Consider the following 19,268-nt stretch of genomic DNA (forward strand, 5'->3'; position numbering starts at 1 on the left):
ATTTTTGAGACCAAAGATATGATGATTTTACACATTTTTTTTACTTCTTGCAGCAAAATGTCTACCTTGCAGCAAGATGCCCTTGCTGCTTCAGCTTAATCTTTTATGGGCCTACCCCCCGCCTAAACATTTTGTGCAGTTTTGCCTGGCTTTACACTCTTACATTTGAGGCATTTTGTTCCGAAACTTTGGGCGGCTTCTCAGCCTTACACTCTTGGCGGGTGGGGTATTATATTATTCTAAAACTTTTTGCAGGATCTCAGCGGCTTTTCAGCTTATATCTTTTAATTGGGGAGCATTTTGTTACAAGTATGCCTGGCTAAGCTTTCAGCCTCATCTCTTTTGGGTTTCACAAAAATGTTTGGCAGCTTGGTAAAACTTTTTTTGTGCATTGGGGGGGGGGGGGTGAAAAATGTTAGGCTATTTTGGTATAACTTTTTTTTTTGGGGGGAGGATTCCTATCTTTTCAAACTTTGTTGTACGGTATCTTACTGGCATTGATGATATGGGTTGATTCCCAACTATGTAAAATTTTGATTCTTTATGTTTCAGTTTGCATTGTAATATCTGAGCCAGAAATTTAAGCCTACAACTTTCCGTTATATTATGGTATAATGTTAACAAACTGTTATGCTAATCCAGGCCCTGACTTGTTAGTAAATGCTTATTATAAATATCCCTGCTAACTTCAACAAAATATATAGAAAATACAAGAACAAATGCTATCCAACAAAATCTAATCCAGTTATGACTGCTAAATCCAACAAAATATAACAAAACCTATCACACCTATGAGTGTTAAGTGCAATGTTGTTCAAATGCTAAATCCAACAATATCCAACCAAATTTATTACAGTATGAGAAAGCTTGTAGTCGCCTGCTCCGCAGCCGACTGATGATGATGATGATGATGACTGCTAAATCCAACAGAATCCATCTCTACAATACTCTGCCCAGACTGCTAAATCTAACAAATTCTAACAAATTCTATCTATGGTTGTAAAGTGCATACATGCTGTTTCCAACAAAATCCATCAGTTAACTTAGTAGAACCCTGCTCAATCCAACAAAATCCAACAAGACTTATTTATAGACCCCACAATGCTAAATCTAACAGAATCTAACAACATTTTACAGTGTTTTACATTTTGTTGGATTCTGTTGGATTGGGCAGGGTTAGGGTTAATACATAAAGTTTAGTCTATAGAATCGTATGCTTTTTCAAAATCAATAGTAAAATCCCAGGAATATTTCTATATTTGGTATGAAAAAGAATATCGGACACCCTTCTCACTGCGTCCCCTATGTATCTTCAAAAGCATTGATGGTGAAATAAACACAAAATGATAAATAACCCTGTAAAATATAAACATCAATAATATGCTTTCCAGCAATGAATATAGGCCTACTTTTAAGCCTGTGTATTGGTACATAAAATGGTATCCAGGAATTTTATTATACCATTCATCTTAAAATTGATGTTTTCAGCTATGAAAAATAGGGTCAAAACTTTAATCTACAAGTTGTAGCACAATTATACTGCTGCATGCAATTTTAGGTAATGTTTACCCATCTCATCTGCCTGTAGACTATATTGTACATTATAAACATACATGTACCTGTACAGTTCAACCATGTGATATAAATAGCCATGCATGAGTTCACAAGGTCACAACTCTACACAAACTGTATGACAAACATCTTGACATTTTATAGTGAGGGGATCGAAAAAATGTACAATGTTCTGATTGTTTATTTTAGGCACTAGCTAAGGCCCTTCACAATTGATTCCGAGTTTACTGTTCAAGATTTTTAAAATAGGACGAGGTGACTTTTAATTATTAATCTATTATTTTCTTTATTTAGTATTAGTTATCACAACCAATTATCAACCCGTTTTGACAGGAGTCGGCATTTAATTATTTTATTACTATGCTTACTTTTACACATAAGGAATAAGGCCCGTTACAATTAATTCTTAGTTTCCTGTTTCCTGCGCATGTCCAAAGTAGAGAATTGCAAAATATTTAATTATTTTATTTTAATTTTGGATTTTCTCTTTTAAAATAACTTTTAATGACTTCCATTTGCTACTTTCTGCTGACTTTGCTTGTATAAATGATGACTAAACTGTACCATTACTTTTAAGTATAAAATCAAACATAGTTGTAAAATAATTAAATGCATGTTCCGATCAAAACAGAATGATGTAGGATGCGACCACTTGTTTAAAAATAAAGAAAATAATAGATAATTAATAATTAATAATTAAAAGTCGCCTCATCCCTTGTTTTCAACCATGAAACAGGAAACTAAGGGCCTAAGGTGCAGTTATGCTGTTTGTTTATTCATCATTATTGTTGATATGATTCATGTTATAAAGTAGCAAGTAAAATTCATTAAAAGTTATTTTAAGGGATCTAAAATGAGCGTTTATTGCGTTTCGACAGTATTTTTTGTGGGACATGAGAGCACCTCAGACCTATCGAATTGCATTCTGAATACGAAGCATGTCTTTCTGATATCAAATAATTTTCATTTTTTGAAAATCACAATATAATACAAATTTTATGACAAATTCTAAAAATTTGATATTTTTCAAATTTTTGATATATCACAGTCCTCGAAGTGAATTATATAAATCTAATGATATATTCTTAAAGTGTATGTAGCAGGGAGGAAAAGCCGACGGTCAATTGAAAATTTTGACCTTTCATATTGAAGATATTGATTTTTTTTTCCAAAAGACCTAATTTTTTTTGGTTTTTTGGTAAAAAAATCCATATCATCAATATGAAAGGTCAAAATTTTCAATTGATCTTCGGCTTTTCATCCCACCTACATACACTTTAAGTATAAATCATCAGATTTATAAAGTTCACTTCAAGTACTGTTAAATATAAAAAATATCAATTTTTAAAGATTTGCCATAAAATGTGTATTAAATTGCGAATTTCAAAAATCAAAATTATTTGATATCAGAATGACATTCTTCGTATTCAGAATGCAATTGATATGTCTGATGTGCTCTAATGTCCCAAAATAAATACCGTCCAAACGTTCATACCCCAGCCCTTAACTAAGGAAAATAAAAATAAAATAATTAAATATTTCACGATTTTCTATTTTGGATGCGGGCGGTTAACAGTAAACTAAAAATTTAATGTGAAGGGCCTAAGCTGGATTTAAGAAATGATATGGTCTATGGTTATACATGCAGGAGTGCTCAGAAATACCTAGGGGGGTGGTAAAAATGTAGGGGGACATAACACTTTTGGAGTCCTGAATAGGAGGGGGTGGGGGTAAATGTTTTGGGTGTATGAACAGGGGTGTCAAAAGGTTTTGGGCATGTAGAGAGGAGGTGTAATAAAAATTCCTTTAAAAAGGAAATGGGCGTACCAAAGAAAACTGTCAATGATTTAGGGTATTGTAAATGTTTAACATAAGTATTGGGAATAATGGTATGAATGACTGAACTGGGACACACATACACACACACAAAGAACTTAAGGGTTGGGGTATGAGCGCTTGGATATTATTTTTGGTGGGACATGATATGAGAGCATATCACACATTTAAGGTAGCATTTGAGTTGCATTCTGAATACTAAGAATGTCGTTATTATATCAAATAATTTTGATATTCGCGATATAATTTACATTGTATGGCAAATGATTAAATATTGATATTGTTTATAGGACTACTTAACAGTTGTCGAAGAAAACCCAAAAAAGAAGCAAGTCTGTTTTGGGGAAAATATATGAAAGGTCAAAATTTTCAAATGATTGCTTAAAAACTGAAAGTTTACTTCGAGGATTGTTGAAAACATAGGGTTGTAATAATAAGACTTACATAGGGTTGTTATGCAAAACAGACCAAGAAAAATCGGACAATACTTGTGTAAAGTGAGAGCTGAGAGGTCTATTCGTAATATGCATTTTGCGTGTGAAAAGAGCGTTTTATATTTGGATAATGTGGATATGCTGCAGAGTAACGCATCATGTTGATATCTGCATGAAGTCTACAAATGTGTGAAACTCCAGATCATGGGCCAATCACACCATTGGACTATTATGTGCAACTGTGATAACGACTTGAATCATTGTACTAATACGTAGAAGATGTTAAACCATGACGCGTATTGAATACTTTTTTCTGTAACTATTGTGTAAACTGAATAAATTATTCGCTATGCATGAAGTTTTACAAATTGACTCGGTAATCCACGATATATATTCATATTGTGTGCAGAAACACCTCAAAATATAATGGCGTTGCACACAGTGTCATCGCCCCGATATCTTCATGGCAGAAATCGCCATGGTAGGTTGAATCCACCGCCACGCATGGCCATTTTGTATCGATCTGTTTAATAGTTTTGAATTGCATAATGGGCCGAAGGACATATGAGAAGGCTACTGACAATAGCCCCGATTAGCTTGGTGACTGACCTCGCTGTGTATCGAGTCGAGCATGGTACACCATAGGTCATATGCTTTTAGATTACCTACACGATTAGCCTATACACTGCGCTATATAATTCGGCACATATAAATCCAAATTATTGTCAGTTTTTGACTCAAGACGCAAGCCAGTCTCTCATGACGCAAGCTAACGACTATCATATCTGTTCAAAATATACATTCAAGTGTAAAAGGAACCACATCTGGTTTCTTTATACGAAATCATTTACGGGAGATATTCATCATTTTCTACCCCGGTATCCAAAGATTTTCTTCTCATATCAAACTTGTGCATAGCAAATTCACGTGTATCGACCCTGGGTATTTTATAGTATCACTGCTGACAAAGTATAATTACTAGCCAGGTGATGTCAGTGTGTTGTGCAGTAACTGACGATATTCCTCGATAATCCACCAAAAAAAACTTGTCATATAATGGATTACCATGCAGTTTCCATTGAATTCAATAGCGTTTGTTTTGGTATACCGTTTGCTTGAATGACCCTGCAACTTTATGATGACAACCATTATGGCTTAAAATGAAAGACCAATTTCACGTCCATCCGTGTAGCTTAATGGTAGCAGATGTCGCTTCACAATCGGGAGGTACACGGTTCAAAACTCAACTGGGCTCAATTTTTTGTTTGTTTCCCACTCAAAAGGTCACTTGTATTGGAATTGTTAATTTTTAATTTGGCCAAACTTATCTGAATGACAATGTTGTTATTTTTTTCTTTGATTGTCTTTTTAAATGAATTAATATTTCTGGTGTTTCCTTATTGATAACTTAAATTACCCGTTCGTCATGTTTGAAGTGGATGGAAACTATACCTTTTATTCTTTCATCAATACAGTTATAATATATATTTTTAAGATAAAATGGTGAATGTTATTAACAATAGTGATAGGCTGTACAGCCCCAAAAAAGGGGTGATGTTTCAAAAAGCTTAGGGTACCAGCTGAATTGAAGCAGCTAATCCTCCTGAGCATTTTGATACCTTTTAAAAAAAATCGGTTGAAAAATGAGACGGTGCCGACCCAAAAAACTACGCACAAAGGGGATTTCTTGGGACCCCCATATTTTCACTATTTTGACAATTATAGGCGTTTTCTTTGCCTATTTGTTGGATTCTAATGATTATTTACATGATTTTGGGCCCCTGGATATATTTGTGCAATTTTTACACAAATCGTATGTTTTGATGCAAGTTTAAGAGCCAATTTAGGATGTGAGGGCGCTGTTCAGCCTAATAGCTGTAACATATCCCCCCTACTAAAATTGTATAATTTCTTATTATCAAATCAAAGTTACAGATAAATAACAGCATCTGTCCAAATTTGACCTTATTTCACTTGTGCGTGGTATCCATTTGAAAATGTATAGAGACGCTTCCATTGACTTACATGTGATACAAAGGTCGTTGACCCCTGTATATTGCTATGGGCAGGTTACCCCTGTATTAAAAATTAGCGCCAACGTATAATGTGCACAGTTCAACTGTTTAACAGTTCAAGTTCTTATCAAGCGGTTACGTGTACGCATTGAACCATGCTGTCTACTGAAGATAACTAATACATAATTATGTAATGAATGATTTATGACAAATTCCTATTACTTTGTTATATTATTTGTTTTCAACAATAATTATAGGCGTTGAATTAGAACAACCTAATATTCGTTAGAAAACATGTTTATTTGGCCTATAAAAACTCAGCATTATGGATGTTTTCAAGAACTATTCCCTAAATAAACAAATTTCTTTGCCATAAAATTTTTTGTAACATATTTCAAAAGGAGAATAACTACCTAAAACTTGTGAGTAACAACAATTTGATATGATTTCCTGTTTTTGAGATGTAGCACAAAAAACTTACTTTGCACGCGACAGCTTAGACCAACTAATCATAAAATTTGTGTAGGTTAGGTTATGTTTCACTGACCACTCCCTAAAAAAAGCCAATTCCTTTATCAACAATTTCCAAAGCATATGGTATACTCCCATATTGTGTGCAATATGAAGTTCATATGACATTCCGTTGTTGAAAATTTTGTGAGTTCAAAACAAAATTTAGATAAATATTTTGCAGGTTTGGAGCCTAAATACGAAATATGACGTAATTTAGCATAGGAGATGAAACTGCATGCTGTATCAAACTGAGTATGCAGGTGTGGAATGGGGAATATGGAGAGAAAAAATAATGATGATCGTAAGATGATATATTTTATTGTAGCTGGTGAAAAATGTTCTTACTATGTCTTCAGTCTAATCTGGGACACATCATACAGCACAGATCGCAGTGAATATTTTACTGAGCGTAGCAATTGCAGTGAAATACGCTAAGTGCATCAATGTGCGCATCTTGGGCGTAGGGCGCTTGTTGTCAGGTGACGGACAGCTGTACATGTACACAGTGTAGGGGTTTTACCAAAACTTCGCCCTGACGAACGAACTCTTGGCCTATTTGAGACAGATCATTCCCTACTTTGCAGAATGTAACCTGGGATTCGTTGAACATACGCACCAAACACAGTTTTCACTTACAAACCAATTCTTTAATATCTCTTTAATACTCGTTGATAATCTATAATACTGTACGATAGCTATTTAGTCTGATTTTAGTGATTTTAGTGCATTCAGTGGTAGAACAAATTGTAATTACCACGGGTAACTTTCCGCCATTTTGTCTGTCTGATTGTTTACACGACTTCTGCGCAGGTCCAGAGATGAGCTAAATTTAGATCGCTTATTGAATTAAGGGCGCACCTCACATACAAATGCTTAAAGCCTAAATTGGCACCAACATTCCGGCCCCTAATTGAACGCTGCGCTTTCAATTACTCCTAAATTGACTGACAACAATTGAGTGCCCAATTTAGAAACGGACACCTTGTAAATTCACTCCAAAATCTCAAACAATGTAAAACGAAGTGACCAAAACTAAAATGTGATCTGGCGGATTACTAAATATAACGCAAACATAATTTGACAACATTTCATGTAAATAGCAAACATCTGTATGCAGGTGAATGCACAATAAAGAAACCTTTCATGAAGATTAACTCTGCTGTGTGTCAAGTTGTCCTTCTTTCATAGACTGTACTGGTTCTTTAAAGACCAGTGAGTAGCATTGCTACTTTGAAAGCTGCATTGTAAGCAGTTATACTATATAGTGTCCTTTCACAGTTCATATGATAATGATGATATCCAAATCATCCAACTCTATAACTTGGTCCTTTGAGCAGGTTTAAATTTAAAACTGAACAATTGAAAAATACCTTAGGCTAAATAGAGCCAAACCTCGAAAGCACAATATTTTATGCAAAATGTTGACTTTACTTATTTGTAAACAAAAGCACTTCACCATGTGATCTGGTAAATACTCAAAAACAATGACCAAAACAAGAACAGTGCCAAATGCACTGAGCAATTGGGATGAAACAATTGGCAGGGCAAACAAGAGCCCAGCAAATATACCAAGTCACATGGAGAAGCTACATGTAAATATACATGTCAATTAAAGCTTTACTCAAGCCTCAAGTGCACATGGTAAATGTTATAAAACCTAAAGAAGCACTTCAAATCTAATGAGGCAATAACGAGCATTACCAACATGATATGTTAATTATAATCATGCTAATCCAATAAATGATGAATAAATGATCTAGTTCAAAGACCGGAGTAAACCAGAATATGAAGCTAGATTTCTAAAATCCTGATTGTTCTGATAAAGATACTTCATGGTGTGATTCAGTAAACTTTCCACAGAAAATGAATGAAACATTTCACAAACAAAAACAGTGCAAAATTGCACAGAAGATTTGACAATTAATTTTGCCAGAAATGAAACCCAAATGTTTACTATATCACACTGTGAAGCTCAATTTAAACCAAAAAAGATTAGTTTAGTTGAACTCTGATAGAATTGTCCAAATTTGGACTAATTTAAACTCAACCAATTTCTCAATCATAAATGTCAGTAGGCTGAAATTTAAAGCTGTCTTTATACAACTTATTTGTAGATTTCTAATGTCCATCCAAGTGTTCAATATATGCAAACAGTTCAATCTGGTGACTGGAGCACTGTGTGAATTTTACTACGCGTGCTGACATGTGATGTGTGGCAATTTTTGCAAGTAGCAGGCTCAATCCAATGAGCTATAAAAACCAAATTTCACAAAAACTATGCTGGTTCTAAGATGATGCATTTACTGTCTCTCATTTCCAATGTTTGTAACCTGCCATCAGCAAATGTCCAAGTTGATCAGTGGCTATGTACATGTTATCGTGTACCTGTAGTTCACACCTAGCTGGTGAAATTGTCCACAATCTCAAATTTAAGTGACTTATTGCAAAGTAAAATGAAATATGATATGCTATGCCATGGGCAAATGAAATATGACAAAAAGGCCTAACTCAGAACAAAACAATCCCTTTTGACATCCTAAGGAAACCCAACAAGGGCGGCTGCATATCAGAGTTTCACTTTACCCGGCAAATTATCATTTTACCACATTCGTCAGCGTTTTCACAGTGCAAAATTTGTACAGTAAACTTTCTCAGTTCTGGCAGTGGTTATAAATGAAAGTTTGAAGTTCACTTTGCTTGTCACAACAGTCAACATGGTAGACTGCTGTCTGCAAACCTGCACCATGTTGATTAGCAGTCGAAACTTCCACCGCTCCAACATCTGCATGTCTTCATGGGTCTCGTAGTTCACACTGGTAGGTTCACACTCACCCCACACTGGTAGGTTCACCCTGGTAGGTTCACACTCACCCCACATTGGTAGGTTCACACTGGTAGGTTCACACTCACCCCACACTGGTAGGTTCACACTGGTAGTGTCTGCATGCTCTCACACTGGTATCTCATCATAATGATGACTGCATGGCTGGATGGGCTCAAGGCCCTTAAAGTCAGTGTTGTTTTTCGTCTGACTTGGGGTTACCAGTACCCCCATCAACTAAAAGTAAACTTCCAGTTGGTGTCCCAGATTAGGCGCCGGGGGCTCGCCGTGTCTTTTTAGTTCATGTCCTTGGGCCCTTGTAATGGGCTATCTTGCTCAAGCAATACACAAAGTTTTGTGACTGGTCTCACAAGTTCTGTGGTTTGTGTCTTGATCTTGGCGCTGCGGACAGCTCCATACTTGTCTGGGTATGTTTCTTGAATGCAGCCTAGAGTCCATGATTTGTGTGGTGCCTGGTCGCCGACTATTAACACCACATCTCTTGGTTGTAAATTTCTTTGGGGACACATCCACTCCTGGGGACTCTGTGTGACAGTTCCAGTTTGAATCATTGGATGCTTCACATGATCTGGCATAGGAGCGTTGCAGAGTCTTCCGGCAACTCGTAGTATCCCATTAAGTATCATAGGATCCAGGTTGTCTAAGGATCCTACTTTCTGTCTCTTCTTACAGGTGATCTTCTGATCTGGTGTCGCTTTCAGAGCACTGATCTCCTCAGCAAATGCTTCTTGCTGGATGTAGCGAACAATCGCTTCCTCTGCTTCCTGGAGATCATCCGCTGACAGGTGGGACTCTCGAGTTGGTTCTAAGGATTGTCTAGATTGGGTTTCTTCTGTGTCATTTTTGGCAGCTGCATTGTTTTTCTTTTTTTTTTTTTTGCAGCAACATTCTTCTCAGTCTCAGTAGGTATGCGACCGCTCTCTTCAAGGAATTCCACTTGGAATAATGTCGCAGTAGTTTGACAATAGGATCTTTGTGTTCCTCTACTTGAATGGCGTTAACGGATGCCTCATATTTTGGATCGTTATCCAGTTGGTTCTCATCACTGTTACATGGTTGCCTTGGCTGCTCGGTCTTCTTCTTCCATAGAAATTCTGGATCTCTAGGCCATCTACTGTTGCTGAGGCAATTTTTTACTGTTTGAGCCCGCGAGCATTCATCAGCCGGGTTCTGTGCTTTGTCAACATGTTGCCATTGTGAGGGTGAAGAACCTTCTCTTATGGCTCTGTTATATTCTTCCCTGACCTGTGGCTTTCTTTGGGTTTTTCTCTTCAGGGGGGAGGTTCTGCTTTCTGATATTGTCTTGTTGTTCGGGAATGTAACTTCCTGGTTACTAAGTGGCAGCTTCATCTGACAGTCGCCATCCTTTAAATGAATCGACTTCACCACCATGTTGTCACCTATTGACTTTTGTGGTCTGTCTTCTTTCGTCCGCTCATTAATATCATGGTTGTACGGGTCGGCCAACTCATTATGCAAGTCCTCAACAGAGATTCTATGTACAGAAGCCATACTTGTTGTTGTTGATGTAGCTCTTGACTTTGTAAGCCCATGTATCTCCCAGCCTAATGCTGATCTACATGCGTATGGACCGTTGTGTTGACTCTGGATGACTTCCAGTGGTTCCAATGCTCTTGGGACATTATTCCCAATAAGCAGGTCGACTCTTTGCCCTTTCCGCAACTCAGGTACTGTTATATCTTGTAAATATGGCCATGGAGTCAGATCTTCTTTGGAGACCATATCTTCCACCTTGACTGGTATGGAGTCCTGGGTGTAAACAACAGGTAATTCAATGTTGATTTTACCATCAGCATCTGTTACCTCCAAACCTGATAACTTGTATGTGTCGACATCTTTATCTCCATTGATGGTTCGGACCTTGATCTTTGTCTTTGTTCCTTTCATAGCCAATTTACTCTTCAGATTCTTGGAGCAGAATACAGCAGTGCTCTTGCTGTCCAGCAGAGCATATGTCTTGACTTCTTTGCCTGTGTCTCTTGACAGTACGGTTACCGGCACCACCGATAATACCGATGCCATGCATCCTGTCCCAGTCAAACCACATGTAGTTGATGCCTCTACTTCTGACTTCTGGGGGTCTCTTTCGCCTCGTTCACGGTGCAAAACGGTTGGATGCCTGCCTTTGCAGGTGATGCATTTGACTCTTTTGTACAGTCTCTGACGAAGTGAGATCCTTTCTTGACACAGCCAAAACACACGCCCAGTTTCCGCAGAGTAGCCACCCTTTCATCGTATGGTTTCTTCTGGACCACCCTGCATACTTCCAGTGTATGTGTTGAAGTATCACAGTAAAGACACTGTTTTTGAGGCGATTTCTCTTCACTTTGGGTACCGGTGACGAAACTTGAAGTTCTTGGCTTCGGTTTGTTGTCATACTGTTGATTTCTGCTATTACTCTTGGTGTCGCTGCTAATTGTACCAAAGGCTGGATTTGCGACGATCTGTGCGTGGCGACTCACAAAGTCAACCAAGTCTTTGAAGCCAACGGTTCTCAGTTTTTCTTCCTGAATATCATACACCTTGGCTCTCCATAGGTTCTTAAGCCTATACGGTAGTTTACCAACCAACAGTTGCAGACTACTTGTGTTGTCCAGTTCTTTCAAGGGACTGTTAGCTTGCATCATATTGTGGCATTCTAGCAGGAATAATGAAAATTCATTAAGGCAACTAGCCTGTTCCTTGACGTCTGGCCACTCCTTTGCTTTCTTCAAAACAGCTTGCGCAATCTTGTGACTGTCACCGAACCTTTTCGTAAGGAGCTGTTTCGCCTTGATATATCCTTCATTGGCATCTGTGTAATACAAGCAGCTGTTCACTAAGCTTTTGGGTTCACCTGAGGTGTATTGCCATAAGTAATTAATTCTGTCTCTACTATCTAAAATTTTGTCTTCTACTCCGTATTCAAAGGCTTTCATGAATGTGGTGAACTTTAATGGATCACCGCTAAATACTTGGATCTTCTGTGCTGGCAGTTGTGCTCTAACTTGTTGTGTGATGAGCAATTGCGTTAACTTGCCAAGATCACTATTGGCTGGATCCCTTTGTTGTAAACTCTCATTGTTTACATTCTGTGTTGCCATGGTAGGCACTGTCATACTCGTAGGTTGACCCTTGCTTGCATTCATGAATACGGGTGAATTTCCTAGATGTAGTTTCATGTCATTGTTAGGATGTGTCTTGAATTGTCCAGCTGGAGTTTTGTTCTCTTTTGACTGATCTCTGTTTGTATCCACCGGTGCTGCTATGGCTGACAATTGACCTGTGTCATATTGTGATGGTATACTGATTAGCAATGGACTACTAATTGACAACTTTCCCACATTCACCGGCGCTGCTGTTGACGGCAATTGACTGGCATCATTTTGTGGTGTGATACTGGTTTGTACTTGACTACTAGTCGACAATATTCCCATATCCACCAGCGCTGGTGTAGACAACAATTGACTGGTGTCATTTCGTCGTAGGGTGCCGATTTGCAAAGGACTATTAGTTGACAACTTTCCCATATTCACCGGCGCTGCAGTTGACGGCAATTGACCGGCGTCAATTTGTGATGGGGTGTCAATTTGCACTGGACTACTGGTAGACAACTGTTTCTTTGGTTGCTGTACATCACAGTGCACCTCAGAGATCATATTGATTTGCTCTTTCACAATATCCAACTTTGTTGTATTGTCACTGGGACTTTCCCATGGAGTTGGGCCTGTAGCACCTTGAATTTCTTTGGTATCTTCTAACCAACGACTAACTGAAATTTTGTCACTAATTAGAATTGGTGGAATATCTTCCGATAATGTCCTGCTACTTCTGCTCTTTGATTCGTCATCGTATTTCTCTAATGTAGCTATTTTTGCTTCCTCGACATTTATTTCTGTCTCCATGGCTAGCAGCTCCCTCTTTTGTTGCAAGTCTTTTGCTCTAGTCTGTAACTCAAACTCTTCTTTTTCCAGAGCTTGCTTTAGGTATCTTGCTTTAGCCTGCAGCTCAAACTCTTCTTTTTCCAGAGACTGTTTTAATTTGAGTGCCTCGGCGCGGCATTGCAACTCCGCTTTTCTGGTGGCTGCCTCAAGGAGGGCATACTCTGTGTTTTTCGATAGTGAAGTTCTGGATGACCTTTTGCTACTCCTGTGAGCAGAAGAACTTGTACTTTTATTGCTCATTTTATTACTCTCCTTTGTGCCTCAACTTTATTTCACAATCTATTTGTTGGATGAAGGGAGCCCTCAGTCGTAGCTTTGAGACACTTGCGATATGCTTGGCTTATTATGCAATGTTTGTTTACACACAATTTCGAGCGATTTTTTTTTTAAAAGCACGCTAGTATTTTTGCGAAAAGCCTTGATTTATTCTGAAATCAAGAAAGAGTATGTCATGCATGTATATTGACCTTGATTCGAGTTCGCCTTAAATCAAGAAAGGGTAAGTATTGCATGTAAGTATGCCTTGATTCAATATCGCCTTAAATCAAGAAAGGGTATAACTATTGCATGCACCCTAAATCAAGTATATATTTTGTATGCGTGTATGTATGCCTTGATTCGTTACGCCTAAAATCAAGAAAGGGATGCGTCTTATTGTTACGCGCAAATTTGCGGCGTGCTATGCAGATGCAATATAATATGCGAAAAGCACCGAAACTTAATTTTGCTTAAATAAGCTCCTCAATTGTAGCTTTGACACACATGCTATGGCATGGATTATAATGCCATGTTTGTTTACACACGATTCTTATGCGAATGCGATTTATTGTACACAGTTTGTACCGAATCCTACCGATGCAGGCCTATTTTCGCCAAAGCACGCTAATATTTTTATTCGAAAAGCCTTGATTTATGCTCGAAATCAAGAAAGCGTCTGTTGTGCGTGTATATTTGCCTTAAAATCCTAAAATCAATAGGAGTATGTCTGCAAGTATGTATGCTTTGTTACGCATAAATTTGCGGCGTGCTACATGAATGCGGTATGCGAGATGCACACGAATCTCAATTTTTGCTTAAAACTTGCACAAATAATTATTTGCTATACAGAGTTTACGCACACAAAACACTGTAGAGCCTCGATTTTCATTTAAATATCCTTGTTGAACAGACATGGGAAGCACTGTCACATGACTGATATTTCTTTGACTTGATTTATATTTATCAAGCGTGTACAATGTATGCTATAAAGATGTACATGCACTGTCATGTGAATAGCCCTGAAATAACTTTTAGCTTGTTTACAGATGTACTGTATTTCTATAAGCTTATTTGCTATACACATGAACATGTACCGATTGCTGTACAGCCCTGATTGATATCACAGAAAAGCTTGCAATACAGTATACACACACAGGCGTACTGCACTGTGTGTTGTCACTCGACACTGCACTGCTCTATAAATAGAACCTTGTTTATTCGCCATAAATCTCGCCAATTTGCGACTCTACGGCAATACCTGTTCTATTTTATGACAATGGTTCAACTTATGAACCTTATAGCATGTCATAAACCTTTGTTCAACTTTAGAACATTTACTATTTGTTCTACTTAATGTAGGGGTTTTACCAAAACTTCGCCCTGACGAACGAACTCTTGGCCTATTTGAGACAGATCATTCCCTACTTTGCAGAATGTAACCTGGGATTCGTTGAACATACGCACCAAACACAGTTTTCACTTACAAACCAATTCTTTAATATCTCTTTAATACTCGTTGATAATCTATAATACTGTACGATAGCTATTTAGTCTGATTTTAGTGATTTTAGTGCATTCAGTGGTAGAACAAATTGTAATTACCACGGGTAACTTTCCGCCATTTTGTCTGTCTGATTGTTTACACGACTTCTGCGCAAGTCCAGAGATGAGCTAAATTTAGATCGCTTATTGAATTAAGGGCGCACCTCACATACAAATGCTTAAAGCCTAAATTGGCACCAACACACAGAAAGTGCACATACAGTATGAAATTGGTGCGTTCCAGACATGACTGCACACTGAATTGCAAATTTGTGTAATTTTGTCTTTTCAAAATTCTTTTCACAGGATGTTGGGAGTATTTTGAACACCTCAACAGAAGGCCGAAAACTACTCAAAAATGGCAACATAAAGAAGCATCTCTTCACCATCAATGAAACTATAACACTGTAAACAACATTCTGGTACAGCATATAATTTCACGGTATGGGTATAGGTAAGCAACATTTCTTTATATGAATGGTATATTATATATATTCAGAAAATTATAGCATACAAATTAATAAAAAGATATATCAGGCCTTATGTGCAAAGAAATATGACCCTGCAAAGAAGCTATTTATAGTAGAGGTGGGCTATATTATGGGTCATATTAGGTTATACATGTAGTTTTAGATCATTTCAAAAACAATTGATGGGTACTAATCATTTTGGGGAGAAATCTGAAAAAGTGCTAAATTTTGGTGGCAAGTTCTAAGTTTCATAAAATGCTCTCATGCATACAAGGGTCAGCAAGGACCTTATTATAATAGTTGTGTGTGTTTCATTGAAAACTTTTAAGCATGCATGTAGTATTAAAGCGGCACATCGTTATAATTACAGTCTGATTTTTAGGAAATATTTGAAGTGCAACCTTTTTGGAAAGCACCACACAGCTCAATTTTGCCAAAAAATGGCAGTAAAATGAGGGGTCATGGTGAGATGAAAGTTGCAGAAAATGATACCTAAATACTTATAAAACTTGTTTTTGAGAGGATATGGCAGAAATAATACTCGACACTTTCTGTGGAAACAAAATACATCCACTATATATCGCTCATTCTACAAAATCCGGTGCCAATAGCCTTTTTTCCATTCTTTGGTCCACAAAAACTTTGTCGAGCATTTAGGGCATCAAATATGTTGTTTTTCTGGTAGAACTCAACGAGATCTACACGGACATATATAGTTTTCCATACTTTAAATGCTTTCTTCAGCCTGATTAACCCTTGCAAAGGCTCAAAAATCGCTAAAAATGCGTTTCCACAGCTCAAGTGTCACATCTAACCCTGAATATTTTCTTTGAATAAATGCGATTTCTTTACATATTTGTTGTTTTTTATTTAGATAACGCACCATCATATTGTTTATCAACATTATTTTTTAGTGATTAAAATGTCTTTGTGTAATTCTAAAATAAATTGCACCCACGCTGTGAGCTACGTTACTCCTTTTTAACACACGTTATTGGAAAAAAGTAAAACAGAGGTATCAATGTAATTTGTGGTTTTTGAAAGGAAACACTTATAGGTTTTTAAAAATCACAGTAAAAATCGTGATGCTGTAGCATTTTTGGCATAGAAATGTTGTAAACATTGAAATTTCGACCGACCATGTTAAGATTGGTGAGCTACGTTACCAGAATTCTATAGTATGCACTTGTATTACATGTACTTCCTAATAATATGTGAAAGCTACCAGTGGTCGAACCCCATTTATATTAGAATTAACCGACATAACGTTCTAACGTTCGCAAATCACATTAAAAACATTAAAAACCAGTGAACTACGTTACTGTGAGCTACGTTACACACTCATTTACGCATCTTCAAAACTTCTATGGAATGGTGAAATCTGTTTTACATTTCACTCAAGTGATCTTTAATTTGCTTTTTATGACCTTGGATTGAGTAAAACCAGCCCATTTTATAGTCGGTAACGTAGCTCACATTACATTGAGTTTTAGTGTTAAAAAACATCATGACTTCCTGAAAGAAAAATATGCAAGTGGTGTTGGCAATTTTTACATCTGAAAGTAGTGATACATTTACTTTTAAAAAACACAAAAAGCAGGTCTTTTTGAACAACTTTTATTTTTTCTATTTTTTTTTAGTGGATTGGCACCGGATTTTGTAGAATGAGCGATATAATTACATATTGTAATTCTTTTGCAGTCCAGGCTCATTTATCAAGGATGCAATGGCTCAAGCTGTTGTAAGGGCCTTTCCCTTTCTTAAGGATCTGCCCGGATGTACAGCTCATACAGGCTATGTAAGTATATATTATTAGGTGTCAAACAAGAGACATTTTTGTGTGACAAAACCAAGTGAATTTTTACTCACTACAATATTTCTGACTACAATAGGTATGACTGATATGGTTATCTGATCCACTTTCCCGGGAGATGGGTTTCCAGTGATGCTTAGACTCTTTTGGAGTCTTTAAAAGCGGATCATATACGTGGCTAAGGAAATATGTGCCCTACTCTCTGTTTAAGGTCTTGCTCCCCCTTCTTCTTATCTCCATGGCTTCTCGAACTTCTCTAGACGTCTTGTTGTGCTCCCGCCCAAGGATCTTTGAATCATCCCAATTAATAACATGGTTGGCCCGGGCAACATGATCAGAAATTGCTGATTTGGTCCGTTCTTTTTCTGATAACTTGCGTTCAGAGCGAGTGTACTTTTTGTTAGTGGCCTTAGCCACGTATATGGCCACACATATGATCCGCTTTTAAAGACTCCATCACCGGAAACCCATCTCCCGGGAAAGTGGATCAGCTAGATGACCATATCAGTCATACCAGATGAAGTCCTCCGATGTAAAGGACGAAATATTGTAGTGAGTAAAAATTCACTTGGTTTTGTCACACAAAAATGTCTCTTGTTTATTTAATCAACAAACCTGATGAACTTATTCAACGATATTAGGTGTCAAACGAAAAGAAAGCCCTGCTCTATGTGCAAGCAGTCTTTTGAAGTAAGGTCGGTCGGTCAGTTGGCATACTTTTTTCTTTACTTTTTGTGGGTCGCCAGCATGTTGACACTTAGCTTTTGCTTGGATGTATGTACAGATGTCCCTCATCAACCATTTCACGCCAAAAAGGTGAACCAAGAAAGCAAAGTCTGATTTTGATGCCGCTTGGCATGTGGGTAGTGACAGATACAAGTGTTACCCATGCAAACTGATGACAGAAAATATGCATATTAATGAGCTCATTTGCATATTTCTTCTGATTGAGACAGTTGTGCTTGTACATTGCAATGTACACCCTTGCTGTTCCTGTATCTTTGCAACTGCTTGAGGGGATCTGGTCCAAGGCGGCATTTGGACCTCCGCTCACGCCACAGGTGCACATGTGTGCTCTTCATCAGCATCCTCCGGATCCTCAGAGATAGTGACAGGAAGCCCTGTCACAGTCTAGATCAAGGAGGGACCACTGTATTTTTTAATTTTAGCTTCCACTATGCCGCTCAATTCATTGTATAGACAGTCTGTTTGTACATGTAGATTCAGTTGGCCTAAATTATATTTTTTTGTTTACTTCATAGTAATATAACAATTGGTTTCTGGATAGAAGTGGGAAATGTGAAGTGGCCCACAGGTTTATATTCTCTGAATATAGCAAACGCTAAAGCTGAGAACCGCAAAATTCTTTTTTTTAAGCACCCATGGCGGATTTTACATTAAAAAGTTTCCCAAATGCCAAATCTGGGTCGGTTGGGCCTCGTAGAACATGGTTTTCTTTTTTCGTCACCTAATATTTTCATATACTGATCTCTCATAGCTCTGATGATCTGTTTACATTGCACAAATGAAGTTCTGGGATCCGCACATGTCCATTATAAACTTAAAGCCATATTATAACATTTGCTGAAGAGAACGCCCTAAAAAATGTTAAATTCTGGTTTTTACATGGTTGTAATGTACTTAAGTAAACAGAGATACCCTTTACCACAAATGAAGGCCTTCAAATAGCTGTTTGAAAGCCTTCACTGAACAGGTAATTTAGCCTTCAGATATTAGCTGTTCAAACAGCCTTCAAAATGACGAATTAGTGCAGATTAGGTACAGCTAGCTAAGCTAAGCTACTGGCTGTTCAAACTTCTGCTAAGTAACAGCCTAGTGAAGGCTTAATTAGCTGTTCACTTTGGTAAGGGACTCTGCAAAAATCAAGACTGTAGGTACTGGAGTTTTGTCAAAATCCGAAATTTTGAATAAAACGAAGGAACCGAAAAGTTGAAAGGTATTTCAGTGTCTATGGGCACACAGATTAGCTGTTTTCTAGAACTACAAATGGGTTTGTCTTCATGATTTT

At 37.5% G+C, this 19,268-nt stretch overlaps 1 long non-coding RNA gene across 3 annotated transcripts in view; it reads left to right on the plus strand.

Annotated features, from left to right (window-relative positions):
• LOC140145913 (uncharacterized) overlaps window positions 1-19,268 on the plus strand; it is a 47,837-nt gene that overhangs the window by 10,935 nt on the left and 17,634 nt on the right. For 2 of the 3 annotated variants that reach the window (XR_011858147.1, XR_011858146.1), the window contains exons 2-3: window positions 15,263-15,410; window positions 17,128-17,224. This is a non-coding gene — a long non-coding RNA (uncharacterized lncRNA). The remainder of the gene's footprint in view (window positions 1-15,262; window positions 15,411-17,127; window positions 17,225-19,268) is intronic. The other variant, XR_011858148.1, reaches the window with a different exon arrangement.

The sequence above is a fragment of the Amphiura filiformis genome, chromosome 2, assembly GCF_039555335.1.
Source record: "Amphiura filiformis chromosome 2, Afil_fr2py, whole genome shotgun sequence".
NCBI classification, from domain to species: Eukaryota; Metazoa; Echinodermata; class Ophiuroidea; order Amphilepidida; family Amphiuridae; genus Amphiura; species Amphiura filiformis.